The sequence below is a fragment of the Ambystoma mexicanum genome, chromosome 5p (assembly GCF_040938575.1).
Source record: "Ambystoma mexicanum isolate Mex_15411 chromosome 5p, UKY_AmexF1_1, whole genome shotgun sequence".
NCBI lineage: Eukaryota > Metazoa > Chordata > Amphibia > Caudata > Ambystomatidae > Ambystoma > Ambystoma mexicanum.
In genome coordinates, this window is record NC_090930.1 from 76,582,079 (window position 1) to 76,597,229 (window position 15,151).

Here is a 15,151-nt window from a genome sequence, read left to right on the forward strand (position 1 = left end):
CAAACTAGCGATCTAAATACTAGCTGCTACCGAGGACCTGGCAACAGTCCTCTCTATCTGGTGCCCTCCATGGATTTTCTAGAGGTGCCCTATCCTTAAACTCACCAGCATTGTCAATGTGAGTTGATGGGAAAGTGGCAACCTCAGATGCTCAGGTTCAGTGTCACTCCAAGTCTTTCATTCCTCTCCCTAATCCTACTGCCTCAATCCTTTCCACCATCACTGCTCCCTTCTGTCTTCTTACTCTCCTCTCTTCCCATCTCCTCTCCCCTTCCCGTTGTCCTATCGCTTTCTCTCTCTCCTCTTCTATCACTCCAAGCGCACCCTCTTTTTTTCTCTGATCTTTCTCCTACCCCTCTCCTCACCTCTCACTACACCCCTGTCCTCTCTCTATGACTTGCCACCCTCTCTTGCCTATCTCTCACCACTACCTCCACCCCCTCCTGTTGCTTCACTCCGCCCTCACCCTTACTCCCACTATTGTCTTGCACTCTCTCCAACCCCTGCAACTGTATACACTCTCTCACTTTCACTCTCTACACTTCTCCCTATTTTTCTTTCTCACTCACCTTTTACACAACCCCCTTGTTCACTCTGGACTGCATACGCAACTGCTACCACTCTTTCCTCCCACAAATACCTCACCTGCACTCTGTTCCAGTTCCATAACCAACTCTTTCTGCTGATCCTTCTGTTCTCCGCCTGGTCCCTCAGTCCTCCTTTACATCACCTGACCTCACCACTGCAATTCACACTCTACCTCTCCTTCTGTCTCCTTTTATACTGTGGCCTTGCTTCCCCTTCTTCTGATTGCAGCGCTCACCTGATTCTAGGAACCAATCCTTGCCTCTCATTTACCCAGGAGCTGGGTTACACACAGGAAAAGCTTTAAAAAAGCCTCTGCCATTCCCTCTTTTCCAGCACAGTATTTGCAACAGTCTCTGCTGTTTTGCTGGCATGTTATGGGTCTAAAGGTTTTGTTTTTCCTTGCCCATTGTCAGTTATTTGATTTTCCAGGGGCTGGACGCAATCTGTTTGGGGTACCGGTTCAAAGTCTGTATTAATTCCTGCATTTCAGATTTTCTGTTAGTTTGGTACCGGGTCATGGTTTTCTTGGCTGATCCCAGGAGCATTGTGGTAGATGTGGTTATGAAAAGGCAGAGGGTGGTACCATTATCAACATGCGTGGCACATTGGGTGGAGGTTCAGAGAGTAGGGTCCCTCCATCTTCCTCTTCAACCCTTGACAGCGTAATCATCCTGCTGCTGTCACAATTGATAATCCTTCACTTCCAACTTCACTTTAATCTGCTCAGTGACACACACTTATTTAGTGATGAAGTAAATCTATACATCATTTTTATGGGTTAGGGGGAATAAAGGGCTTGGAGGCTAGGAGGTAGGGGTGCTAGTGAGCTGATATGTGGGTGGAGCCCCCATATTTTCTTTAAACAGAATAAAAGTAAGTAATTCTGTCAAAGTACATTTGCACAGAGGAATTTACTTCGATAAAACAACGTGGACTCAAGTAAGCTAACCTCTCTTCCATAGTGCCACTTATCAATTAACATGTCTAGACAGTCACCATATCTGACCCAGAAGCCCAAACTTGATTCTACTTGCACAAATATGTGTGTGCAGCACAATGGAATAACACAACCATGTATCAAAAGACTATCCTTGGCATAGCACGTTTGCAAGAAATACTGAAAACCCAGCATCCTAATACAGAATTCCCCTCTGCATACGAGTTGCAGGCACCCAGGTTTCTTGAAAAACGGATGAAGAAAAATGTTTTTCAAATGGCTGCAATTACGACATTGAAGTGTCAAGAAAACTTAAACAACTACTGTGCCTTGATTTCTATATAGCAGCTCCTGGAGTTCATCCGCAATGCTTCTATTCCTAAAGACCATGACAGAGATTGGAATCAACCACACATGGCTTTTTTTCTGCCGCCCAATCAAATGACTCCAACTTGAGTCGTTTGCTAGAACTGCTTATATTTTGCCACAGTCCTCTTACACCTTCCTTCCCCTTCTGCTTTGTGTGTCTGCATCCTCAAGCTGCCTCTCTTTCTGTTGTGTTTCCACAGTCTCCAGCCCCTGTTGATATTGATATTGAAATTGATATTGATATTTTATTTCTATTGCGCTCGTACACAAGTATTTCAGAGTGCATTAAGGCAAGGGAGGGGTTACTTTGTATTGTTTCTGCGGTCCCTCTCATGCTTCATGTTCTAGTATTTTCATGATTTTTCAGGTTTTTATAGTTTCAGGCTTTACCCTGTGGAGTCAGCCTGTGCTTTTCTTTCTTCATGTCTTCATGTCAGCTAAGGAGAATCACCACCTGATTATCTGCAGTGAAAGGGCCTGAGGTAGCCGCAAAAGCTGTGGACTTAAACGCATTTTGCAGGAAACTCTAAGAAGGTCTGCAGCTGAAGAAAGCCTGTATTGAATCAATTATTTCAGAAGATGATTGAGTCACACATTAGTTCTAGATTTGTCTTACTCTACTGCCATCAATTGAGAGGGACAGCCTAAAGGCTGGGAGTAAAGGGCAGATCCTGCCTGAGAATTTGTTGGCAGGGTCGAATCGAACAAGGAGCATCATTAATCAGGATGCAGTTATTTGGACCCAGACAGATCAAGAAGAGAGATTTTCACTGAAAAAAAGATATTTTCACTGAAAAACATAGTGCCTGGGAAGGCCCCTGGCCTGAATACAATTCCTCCAGAGCTTTTTGAATATGATTCATGGTACTGCAGCATGATTGGTCCTTTAGAAGAGAATAGCCCGACCAATCGGACAACAGTCTAAAGACCAATACACTTGATAGACATTAACTGCATGATCTTCACAATGATCATTCGGAATGCCATTAACATCTGAACAGAAGACATTTGACAACTGAACCCTGTTCAGGGAAGCCGTTGAGCAGGGCTGTCAACCATCAATCCCATTTTTCCATGACAACATTTTGCCTACAAATATTTTATCACAAAAAGAATGATCCTGTTTGTGTCATTCCTTTATTTTTCTCAAGCCTTTGACCTGGGAGACAGGCCCAAACCTTTAACAAATTGTCATGTCGGGATGTAGCCAAATTTTTAACCATTATTGAAAAGCTCTTCATGAACACCACAGCCCAAGTTTGTTTTGGGAGACCAGGAAACTCTCAATAGAGACCTGACTTCATTAAGCATGAACCAAGGGTGAATTATGGCTCTACTTTTATTTTGCCTCTAGATAATTATTATAAGGTAGTAGGCGCCCCTCTCCGGAAAGAACATAGCATGAAAACCTGTTCTGTGGTTTTTTTCCCACTTTGAGAATTCGCAGTCATTGCTTTTTGCTCACAGTACCTTTCACAGATGGGAAATATCAATTTGCATATCAATCTTTGTCCCGCCCACATGGGCAGTTCAGCACTGAAATGCTATGGCAATTCCCTTCTGAACAACAGTACCAACAGCAACCCCATACACGTTTTTCAGCCTTTTTGGGCCTCATCAGTGAGGTGGTGCTGTGCCTCTCTGAGCACAGTGAGCAGGGAGTCCACATCTGGGTTCCCCCAGGTAACTCAGGGTGACCAACCCCAAGTTCCTTGTAAAAATATTTCAGAAAGTTAGCAGGCGCCCCTCTCCAGAAAAAACATAGCCTGATAACCTATTCTGTGTTTTTTTCCCACTTTGAGATTTCGCAGCCATCACTTTTTGCTCACTGAACCTTTCACAGATGGGAAATAACCATTTGCATATCAATCTTGCAATCTTGCCAACATGTGCAGTCCAGCACCGAAATGCTATGAAAAGTGAAAAGTACAGTGAGCTAAAAGCGATGGCTGCGGACTCTCACAATGGGTAAAAACGACAGAACAGGTTATCGTGACATGTTCTTTCGAGTGAGGGGTGCCTGCTACCTTTTTTACATAAATATTATGGCCGCTGTCATTTTGGACTTGACAAAGGACATTCCATACTTAGGCAAATTCCCTGGTCCAGTTATATGCTGATGAATACATCCTTTTGTCAAGAGCTCCTCCATTGGCATTCCAGAAACACATAAACGTAGGTCGCTAATACTGCGCTGGAAACTATTTTGTTTTTAACAAAAGCAAATCTAAAATTATTGTCTTCACCCATAAACAGGAAACTGCAAAAAACATTTTTACTGAATGGCACACCCTTGGAACAAGTTTGTATATGTATATTTCAAATGGATTGTGTCCTCCAACGTATTCCTTATCTTTGATATTTCCAATATCCAACTTTGCTGCTTCAGAATTTATTTTTCAGCAGGGGGCGCTGTGAGTCGATGCCTGTCAACTCGATGTCCCAGGGAGGCCTCCGTCTTGATGTCGATGTCACCAAAGATATATGTAGCATGCGCAGCACCCATTGACTGCAGTTCTGTTTTTCCACGCTTAGACTTCAGATACGGTACGCTTCATTCCTTGAGAGGAAAATCTTTGATAATTTCTTGGAGTAAGATCTTAAAATCTTCGAGTGAATTCAAGAGAATGGCTTCGTCATCGGCGTCTTCCACTCCCAAGTAGGGTTTCAAGAAATGCAGTGACTGCGGTGCGAAGATGTCTCTTATGGACTCCCAAAGGATATGTCTATGGTGTCTGGGATTGACTCATCCATCATTGAAGTGTGAGGGCTGCCTGTCCATGACGTTGAAAGCTCTGAGAGAGCACAGAGGGAAGCTTGCAGAAGGTAGGACTCAAAAATCCCCTTTGACTCTATAAAAAAATCTAAAAACTTTGGACGAGTCGAGAACAGTTTCTCCCCGCCGCAAGAAGAACAAACGATCCCGATCACGTAGTGGTTCACACCACTCATCGTTGTCTAGACATGGAAAGAAACCGCGCAATAGATCACCATCTGCCTCGTCTTCCAGTTCCTCACTGGAATGGGTCATTTGCCCCACTAAATCTGCCTCACCGGTCCAGTGGGAAGAGTTTAGATTGAAAATGTTAAAGGTGTTCGAGAATGTGGCCTTGCTTCCCTTGAAAACCCCCAAAAGCCATGCTCCGGTCGAAAGACCTAATAAGCATAAAAGCCATGTGTCTTTGGACCCGGCGGGCAAGACTCCCTAGAGCGGTCGAAGGATCGGCACCGAAAGACTCAACACCATCAGGGTCTAAAGGTGCGTCATCAACACCATCAGTGCCAATAACTTATGAGAAGCCATCTACGCTTCAAGCGTCAAGCTCCTCGATGCCTCATGTGTCGAAGCCTTCTACAGCTCAACGATTTTGGCTCCTTTGACCACTAATATTATGATATCTACTACAATGGAGAAGATATATGCTCCTTTGCCCAGGACTGACTATTTCAAGTCCCTCTCCTCTATTTATGAAGAAGATTTATTAAGATACAGAGGAATCTTCTGATGAATCGAGACCTCAGAGGATTCTAGAATTAAAAACTTAAAAGAATGCCTGCATGATGCCAGTGGGTTAGACACCTCACCAGACGTGGAGCTCGGCAGGCAGACCCTGGTGACCATGCAGAATTTACAAACAGATAAGTGATATCAAGAGTATATGGCTTTGTCGAGACAAACTCCAGTCTTTCAGCAAGACGACTTAACTGACATTTTGGACAGGGTACCCCAAGAGGACCCAATTGTGCCATTCCATCAAGCCTTACAAAGGCGTGTGGCTACCAACTGGGAGGCACCTGAGGTTATTCCGGCTGTCAACAAGAAGTTGACTTCAAACTAGAGAGTTTCAAGCTCTGATACATTTTACTTGTCAAAACATCCAACACCAGAGAGTCTGGTGGTTCAAACTGCCACCTCCACCAGCAAGCAGAATGACTATCCTACAATCCCTCCAAATAGGGATGATAAGCTTTCCAACGTCCTGGCCAATAAACATTGTCAAGGATAAGAAAGATGTCATGTATGAATCCCTCCAGACGGGTCTCGACTCTGCTGACAGTATCAGCAGAGCTATGACGGCAAGTACAGTTATGTGCAGGTTTGCCTGGTTGAGAAAGTCAGCATTTGCCCCAGATGTACAATCCAGACTTCTCAACATGCCTTTTGACGGCACTAATTTATTCGGAAGCAAGGCTGATGAGTTTGGCGAAACTGCAAACTTCTAAGGCAGCAAAAAAATCAATTGGTGCTGCAATCAGACAACCTTCAAACAGCCCCACGGGTACACCATGGAGGGGTAGGTCCTTTCATCACTACTCCATATTTGGAAGGGGCAGAGGACATCTGCTTGCCCGTGTTTGAAGAAATGTCCTATAATCAAATTTGGGATCTGCATAAAGGTCATGATAATATTCAACCCACTGTTGTTCATTTACCGCATTTAGTTGGGCGTCCGCATCTCTATTACATGCATAATTTCCAAGAAGATGCCACATTTGAGCAGAATTCTTATTAGTTATTGCCTTAGCCATTTTCTTCGCTGTCTTTCTGATACATTATTGATTTGTGAATCTTTAACCAGTTTTTATAGTGCGCTTTGTCACTTTTTAATAATTGCCAACGATCACTATTGTCTGATGCAAGAATAAGACGTTTTATTTCTCTGAACTCTGCCTGATCATATGTATGGCAATGCTTTATATGGTTTTTGCTTGGGGTGGTAATCGTAAGAGCGAAAGGGGCAAGAATCTCAGTGTATTGTACACCCACATTAATGAGGTCGGACATTATCAGGTTTTCGAACTCAAAGCCTCTAGAATCAGTCCATTTTAGTCTTGACCTTGCACTGTTAACCCCAAATCCACAGTTTAAGGTGGTGTCTTTTGTTTTCGGTAACTGCCATACAATGGTAAGAGCTAGCAATTTATGGTCGCTGCATGGGTAGGCAGTGATAAGTAGTTGTTGTGTCATTCTAAACATGCTCTGGTCAACAAAAATATAGTTAATGGTAGTTGCGCTGTTATTGCGATACCACGTTGTTTGGGCCGGAATGTCGCCTTTGGCAGATCCATTGACCATAACAAAATTCCTCTAATTCATGAAGTGTAACCAGTTATCACCTTCTTTTTAGTGGCGACTGGAATTGCAGCAATCCAGGTTTTAATCTCCCATAATAATGGTATGAGATGTGGATGATGCTGAAATATTCACCAAATCTAACAAAAAATGTTAAACCATTATAAAAGTCTTCATCTGAACAAGCAATAAGATTTCTATAGATATTCAAGATGGCCAGGGAAAGCGAAGCAATAGTGACTTTGACTAGTTGCAAATGGATACTGAAAGCCGCCCATGGTGTGATGGAGAGGCCTAGTTTACGATTGGTAGCTACAAGAAGACCAGAGGATGGTCTACCTCTAGTAAGTAAGGCAGGAAGAAGAACAACATCATAACCATCCCACACGGGTGGCGCAATTAGCCATGTTTCTTGAAGTGCCAAAATATGATAAGCTAATGGGAAGTTTTTAATGGAAACTTGCAAATGATTGTGCCCTCTTGTATTCCAGCTAGCAATTTTTAAGACATTTGGATTTTCTTTCGTTGGTGGTTAATTCCGTTTGCTAGATAGGGACCCTTGTGTTCTTGCGCTAGTTAAATTGGCGGACTGAAAGCTTTCATATGTGTTAAGTTTTGAGATGTATTCCTTGGGTTGAATTGGTATATATTTAGGATCCTGAGCCAACAAGAAACCCATCTCAAACAGTGACATTTTCGCCTGCCAGATTGTATTTGCAACTATCCCTGATGGTATCCACAACCGAATAATGGAGCTAGAGGTATCAGAGATAACCTCAATCTGCTCAATATCTCTAGAGATGACGTCTTGTAACTCAACAACATCTCTAAAAATGTTCAAGACACTCCTTCTATTAAGATCATAGGTGGGATATGGTCCTTCTCTACACTTTAAAATAAAAGAGAAACTAGGGGTTTTTGATGCATGCGACAGAGATTGTGATGTTCTAACAGAATGATCGTTTTAAAAACTGTTCTTTCTAGTCAGCCCCAAATCAGGATGTTGGGAGTTGAACGATTTTTCCGTGGGCTTTGAAGCCTCAGATATGTGGTGTTCATATCTTGTGAATATCCGGGCAACATTGATTTAAATACTATCGACCGTATGAGCCTGCAGTACCAAAGGCTTATTTCGGCTGATAGCACCAGGAAACTTTTCCAAAAGATGATCATAAACCGCTTGTTTCAATTGGGCTGTCACTGCATGGTTTTGTTCCACTGGGGGTAAAGAAAACAATTGTTGGGTAGGACAAAAAGATACAGTTTTTTCACTCATGACATTATTTGTGGCCATAGACACCCCATGATCTGAATGTGTCAAAGTCTCAACAAGTGCATCCAACGGTTGATATGCTAGAGTTTGACTGCGAATTGGAGAGCACTGTTTTGAGGCAGTCTCTTTGGAGGAATCAATCAAGGGTAAAGTGGTTTTTAAGAGGAGCGGGTTCCCGCTGGAAGAGGCACTATTAAGAGCTAAGACCTGATCACTCTTTTTCTGCACCATAGGGATTGAGCCTCCAATTGCTTTAAAGAAGGCATTGAGGGTGTTTTATCTCCCTTGGCGCGCAGGCTGGTTCTTTGTTTTTTTAATAATCGATAAATGTTTTTGGGGCTTTTGTCTCAACGGTCTTTTGCCCCGAGTGCCTAAAACATGCTCCATAGGAGGCGCAGGGGGAGTGGACTCACCCTCTCCACGGGGCGAGTCCTCCTCAGTGTCATTAACGGGAGTCGTAAGAGGCCCATCATTAATCACGTCTCCTTCAATAGATGGGATGACATTAGGAAACATTGGCAGTTGAACAGCAGATCCAGGGGTAACAATCTGGGAGCCATCTGTGTGATGGGGTTGTACTGCTGGTATTGAATGGATTTGTGCAGAGAAACTACCACAAATTATGATTGAGTCCTCCATGTCAGGGGATTTACTGACAGAGGGGGAATCAACCGCATTTGAGGGCAGGTGTTGAAGATGGATCCACCAAATAAGCTCCTCCAGTTGCAAACCCTGTGTATTCATTTTTTCCTGCATCATTTCAAAGATTTTATGTAAGCCTAGAACTGAGGTATTTACAGCAGTAAGGGCTAGTTCTAGCATGTTAGGTGTTGTAGAAGAAGACAAACCACAGGAGGGCGGTTTTACGGCTCTCGGGTGGGAAGAGCAAAGGATGCACTTGCAGAATTTGCAGGTGTTGAATAGTGGAATAGGAGTCGTGAGATATATCCTCATTTGGAGCACAGAGGAGCTCATTTTGCATGGAGGTAGGGGATTCACACTGACTCGTATACATTGATATGCTAGAGCTATCTACAGCCATTGGAGAGATTGGTGAATGCTAGCTAAAGACTTTTCACTAAACTTTCTTTTTACATTTCTTAGTTTCAAGGAGGCAAGAATGTTTTTATCAGAGATGGATTGCTCTATGTATGAGCCCACACGGGGTGGGCCAGGAGTCAGGTGCGTCACATGAGCTGAAGATATAAATGCCACCTCTGGACTCCCACAAATGACGCTTCAAGCGTTAGATTTTGCGAATTCGGCTCAAAGTTAACTTTTTGAGACACAACAGAAGTATGCAGAACAGATAAATGAGAGTCTGGGAGTCTAGTTGACAGAGTAAAGGAAGGTAGCTGAGAGTGAAACATTTTAGGAATAGTGCATATTGCACTGAGCTTAGCAGTATTGTCAGGCATGTTAGTTTTCAAAGAATAGGGGACAAAAACCATGAACAAAATGTCAAACTCGTTCACCAGACAATGACAGCAACACAAATCTGAACCACTTTGTAACGAAAGAAGTTTTCCTTACTTCTAGGAGCTAAGAGATAAAGATAGTTGCGGCTTCCTAAGAACCATACACCACTCACCGTCAATATAGAGCCTCCGTCTAAAGGGGATAAGCCACAGCTGCTACGTCGCGGCAAAGCGGAACTTATCTGTGAACTTGCTCGTGCGCGCGCTCTTTGTGCGTACAGTCCCACTTTGTAGGAGTGGAGGCACGCCGTTTCCTGGGTGGGGGTTAGTGAAAGTGTCAATCAAAACGGTGTAGCAGGGAAAGCAGTCCGCTCGAAAACACACCGCTAGAAGCCACAGAAACAAACAGAAAAATCAGACTTGGGGCTAATAAACCCAATGAGTTCCAATAGGATCAAAGTTCTAATGCAGGGAGAGCAGGCGGAGCAGATCACATGATTTTACAATGCAGAGTCCACAAAGTCCACAAAGTCACCAATACATGCGAAGCGAGCGAGCAGTCCTCTGAAGCGGCAAAGCGGAACTTATCCGTGAACTTGCGCGTGCGCTCTGCGCGTACAGTGCCACTTTGTAGGAGTGGAGGCACGCCATTTCCTGTGCGGGGGTTAGTGAAAGTGTCAATCAAAATGGTGCAGCAAGGAAAGCAGTCCGCTCGAAAACACACTGCTGATTTTACAATGCAGAGTCCACAAAGCCCACAAAGTCACCAATCCAAGCGAAGCGAGCGAGCAGTCCTCTGAAGCGGCAAAGCGGAACTTATCCGTGAACTTGCTCGTGCGTAACCCTTTCTCAGATGCTTCAGGCCCTCCAGCTCCAGGATTGGATGGTATCATCGGACCTTCAGGATGCTTCCTTTCATGTGCTGATCCATCACAAGCACAGACAGTTTCGAGTTCTGCCATTTGGGCTGACCTCCGCCCTGAGGATGTTAACCAAACTGATGACGATTGTGGCAGGAAGTCTCAGGAGAGGGGAAATTCATGTTTACACCTACCTAGACGATTGGCTGATCAGGGCCAGTTCCCCAGAACAGGTCTTGGAACATCTCAGCTATACCTGTCACTCCCTTCACAAACTGGGCTTCTGCCTAAACTTCAATAAGTCCCACATGATACCATCACAAAGACTCAAATTCATTGGGGCAGCCCTGGATGCATCCCTGGGAAAAGCCTTGCCACCAGTGGTGAGGGCTCAAGACATTCTGCAGATGGTGACCAAATTCCAAAATGTCCAGCATCTACTGGCCTTCGATTTCCTGAGGTTGATCGGCCTCAAGGCATCCTGTATTTTTCTGGTGCCAGAGGCTCGCCTAAGAATGAGATCTCTCCAATGGGCTCTCAGGACTCGGTGGTCCCAATTCTCAGGAAAGATGTCAGACCTCCTACAAATCCCGAACGAGTCTCACAGGACCTTCCGTGGTGGGCCTGTCGGAGAACATTTTGAAAGAAGAACCGTTTTGGCAACCATGGCCAGAGATAACAGTAGTGACAGACGCCTCACTCACGGGGTGGGGAGCCTTCACCAAAGACCTGACAATCGGCAGTCGCTGGTCTCCATCGGATTCCAAACTACATATCAACTTGTTAGAGCGGAGTGCAATCAGATTAGCGCTGAAGGCCTTTCTGCCATCTGTACGGGGAAAGAATGTCCTGATAATGACGGACAACACAGTGGCCATGTACTACCTTAACAAGAGAGGAGGTGTAGGGTCACCACCACTGTGCAGAGAGGCAATGCAGCACTGCTTCTGGGTTTTACAAGAAGGAATCTCTCTATCTGCAGTTCACCTAGCCGGAGAGCGATACACGACAGTGGATGCTCTGAGTAGGCAGAGCACAGTCTACCACGAGTGGGAACTAGCTCAGGAAGTCCTTCAAGAGATCTTGACCCTTTGGGGAACCCCTCAAGTGTGTTTATTCGTGACCAATGTCAACTGGAAGTGCAAACTGTACTGCTCCAAGGAATGTCCTCCAAGAGGAGCTCTAGGAGACACGTTCGTGGTGGACTGGGAGTTTCCACTCCTGTAGGCGTTTCCTCCAGTCCCTGTCATTCCCCACGTGATCAGGAGGTTGAGAATGTCGGGTTGAGGAGGGTCGGGTTCTCCATCCAGAGGTCAAGACTCTCAGCCTTCACGCATTGTTTCTGCAAGGCTGAGATACAAGAATTGGGACCTCCCAGATGACGTAATGGAGATTTTGCTTTCGACCAAAAGAGCAGCAACACAATCCTTGTACTGCTGCCGTTGGAACACATTTGCAACTGGTGCAGGGACAAGAATGTAGACCCTTTACTATGCAAAACAACAGAGGTGTTATCTTTTCTGCTGTATCTAGCAAATCTGGGGCTCCAGGTTGGAACAATTAAAGGCTATTTGGCGGGACTATCTATCTTTAAGAGCTCATCTGAGGAAACCTCTAATTTAAAATACCACTGATGATACAATTCCTGAATGGACTCACCAATTTGTTTCCTCCCATCTCTTTTAAAGGTTCCCATTTGGGACCTTAACTTGGTTTAAAATTTCTAATATGTGTACCATTTGAACCACTACATTCATGTCCATTAAGGTTACTAACGTTGAAGACTATCTTGTGAGTAGCACTAACTTCAGCCCATAGAGTGAGTGAGTTGCAGGCACTATCATCTAAACCGCCCTTTATGGTATTCCACAAGGACCCGGTTGTCCTGGGGGTTAAACCTTCATTTTTGCCTAAAATCATTTCTGATTTTCATGTAGGACAAAAGATTGTGCTACCCACTTTCTATCCTCCACCTCATCCTAGCAAGAGAGGTTGCACCCGATTAGATCCACGTAGAGCTCTAAGCTTCTACCTTTCTAGATTGTCCAAACTTCGTCTGGATGATCAACTTTTTATAGGTTATACAGGTCACAGACTAGGTCAGGCTCTAACAAAACAGACTTTATCAAGATGGATCATTCTAGCAATTTCAGAATGCTACAAGCTGGCGGGCAAAGACCCTCCAGAAGGCTTCAGGGCCTATTCCACCGAGGCATGGCTACTTCTTCGGCTCTGCAAAGAGGTGTTCCCATTAGAAACATTTGTGAGGCAGCTACGTGGTCTCCAATACACACGTTCCAGAAACATTACTGCCTTGATGCTTCCCTCAGTCAAGATGGAAGCTTTGGAAAAGCTGTCCTTTCTTCGGTTCATGGAAACGGTGGATAAAATTAGAACTCCCTCCACCAAAACAAACAATGATTTGGGAGTCTATCACAATCCGTTTGTAGAACAAGTTACATACCCATGGTAACGTTCTATCGACTGGATGTTTCTCCCACGTATTCCTCATCCCCTACCCAGGCTACCCCACTCTAGAATTTCCCATGCAATTACAGCTTTTGCTCCTTCAAAGGATAGTACAGTCAAACCCGTGCTTATGCACACAGTTCTACTGAAGAAAAAAAAAACAGAACTGATGCCAACGGCGCTGCGCATGCTATATATACCTTCGATTACATCATCCTCGAGACAGACCCCCTCGAGGGACATCGAGCCAACTGCATCGACGCACAGTGCCTGTTGCCGAATTATTTTTTCGGAAGCAGCTGTAGCAGGATAGCGAATATCAAAGATGAGGAATAAGTGGGAGGAACATCAAGTAGGTTACCAGGGGTAAGTAACTTGTTCAACTCTGTGCCTCCGCCAACAGCGTGGGATGGTCTCCTTCAGCCTCCACCGCCCTCCCTAGCAGGCCAGTCTCGCCCAGCTTCCACCTCTATGGGGTGTCCCAGACCTTGCCTGGCAGCCCTTATTTCTCCCGTCCGGGTCTCTACCATTTTCAGTCCTCCCAAGGCTGCCTCCTGGGCCTACTGTACTCTGCTATACATCCTTCGAGAGGGCCTCGTCTACTTGGCCCACCTATGTGCTAGGGTTCTGAAGCATCCTCTGTGGCCTCAGATCTTCTCCCCTATTCCCTGGGGTTACTTGTTCCTCCTGCGGTCTGGGGGTCTTTCCTGGTATCCAGAGGTAATGGAGGCCTGTATCCCATCTTCCGCTGTAGTCCACATTGTTGCAGGGAAGGTTGCACCCGCAGCCCACTCAACTGCTGCCATGCTGTTGGGCTGTTACCGGGGCACTCCTCAGGCAGCTCCCAGCAGGTTTTGCTGGGTGGTGTTATGACGTGGCTTGCTAGCCAGTGTTATTGGCAAGCCACTATTCATGAGCTGTTAATAGGCTTGTGTATGATGCTGCTGATGGCTGGAATTGTATTATGTCATCAGCTGGTCATAGGGTTCTAAATTGGATGTGCTGTGTTTATGATGCACTTGTTATTTTTTACTGATATTCCCTTTTCTAGCAGTTGGTTTTAGTTTGCCTTGGTAGTGTTGTGCTGGCACAACTCAGGGTCTTATGTATAGATATATTCTTAATGAAAGCTCATAATAATTAACAAGCATGTGGATTATTCCCACTTAACATTGGCAACGAGGATCTACTGTCAAGGGACACCCAGCAGAGAAAAAAGGTGCTGCTCCGCTATCTGTGTGGCAGCGGCCGACATGGGACAAGTTAATACTTCACTGCAGTGCTTCCCTGCCCCCCCGTTCACTCACAGCTAAAAGTGCCTGAGAGAGCCTGCCCTCGCTGCCCCATCCGCGGGTGAAATTTCGCAGCTGCTGACGAGCGTAGAGCCGGCAGAGCTTACCGTATCTCCCTGTATTGAGCCGCACGCCAACCTTCACAAGCGCTACCGCAGTGGCGGAAAAGAGAATCCTTGCATACCTGCATCCTCACGGCGTGCATGTGCTTGAAGATTACAAGCAAGGAAGAAGGAAAAAGGGGCAGCAAGTACATAGCCGCCAGAGAAGAGTGCCAACAGATGGCCCCTGGTGGCTAAAAGTAAAGCAGCAAAGGGGGAAGAGCAATGGAAGTAAAAGCAGAAGAAAAAGCAAGGTGTAAGGCATAACGCTGAGGCGCAACAAAGAGAGAGTGAGCTGTGAAAGGTCCAGCAGCAAAGGTGGTGAAGCAGTGAACAAAGCATAACTCAGAGGCGCAACGGAGTGAGAAGCGTGAAAGTTCCAGTAGCAAAAGTGGAGCATTGAGAAAAAGCACACTGAACAAGGTATAACGCTGAGGTGCAACAGAGAGAGAGCGAGCTGTGAAATGTCCAGCAGCAGCAAAGGTGGTGAAGCAGTGAAGAAGCACACTTGTACAGCAAGTGGCAGTGAAGAAAATATATCTATTAAACAAAGAGGTGCAGGAGAAAGTCAAGGAATCAGAAAGACAGGAAGTCGCAAGAAGAAAGAAACACGTGAAGAGCAGGGCAAGGAGAGGAGGTGGACGAGAGGCACAAGTGACACAAACCAAGAAAAGGGAGTTGGTGTACTTTACGCCTGTGAATAGGTTTGGATCTGGCGTGGCAGTTTCACCAGGACGTAACAAATTTGTGAAGTAACAAGATGGCCATGT

The 15,151-nt window shown here is 45.2% G+C and overlaps 1 protein-coding gene across 4 annotated transcripts in view; it reads left to right on the forward strand.

Moving 5' to 3' along the window:
• EDA (ectodysplasin A) overlaps window positions 1-15,151 on the forward strand; it is a 2,379,945-nt gene that overhangs the window by 1,698,568 nt on the left and 666,226 nt on the right. The window lies entirely within an intron of this gene.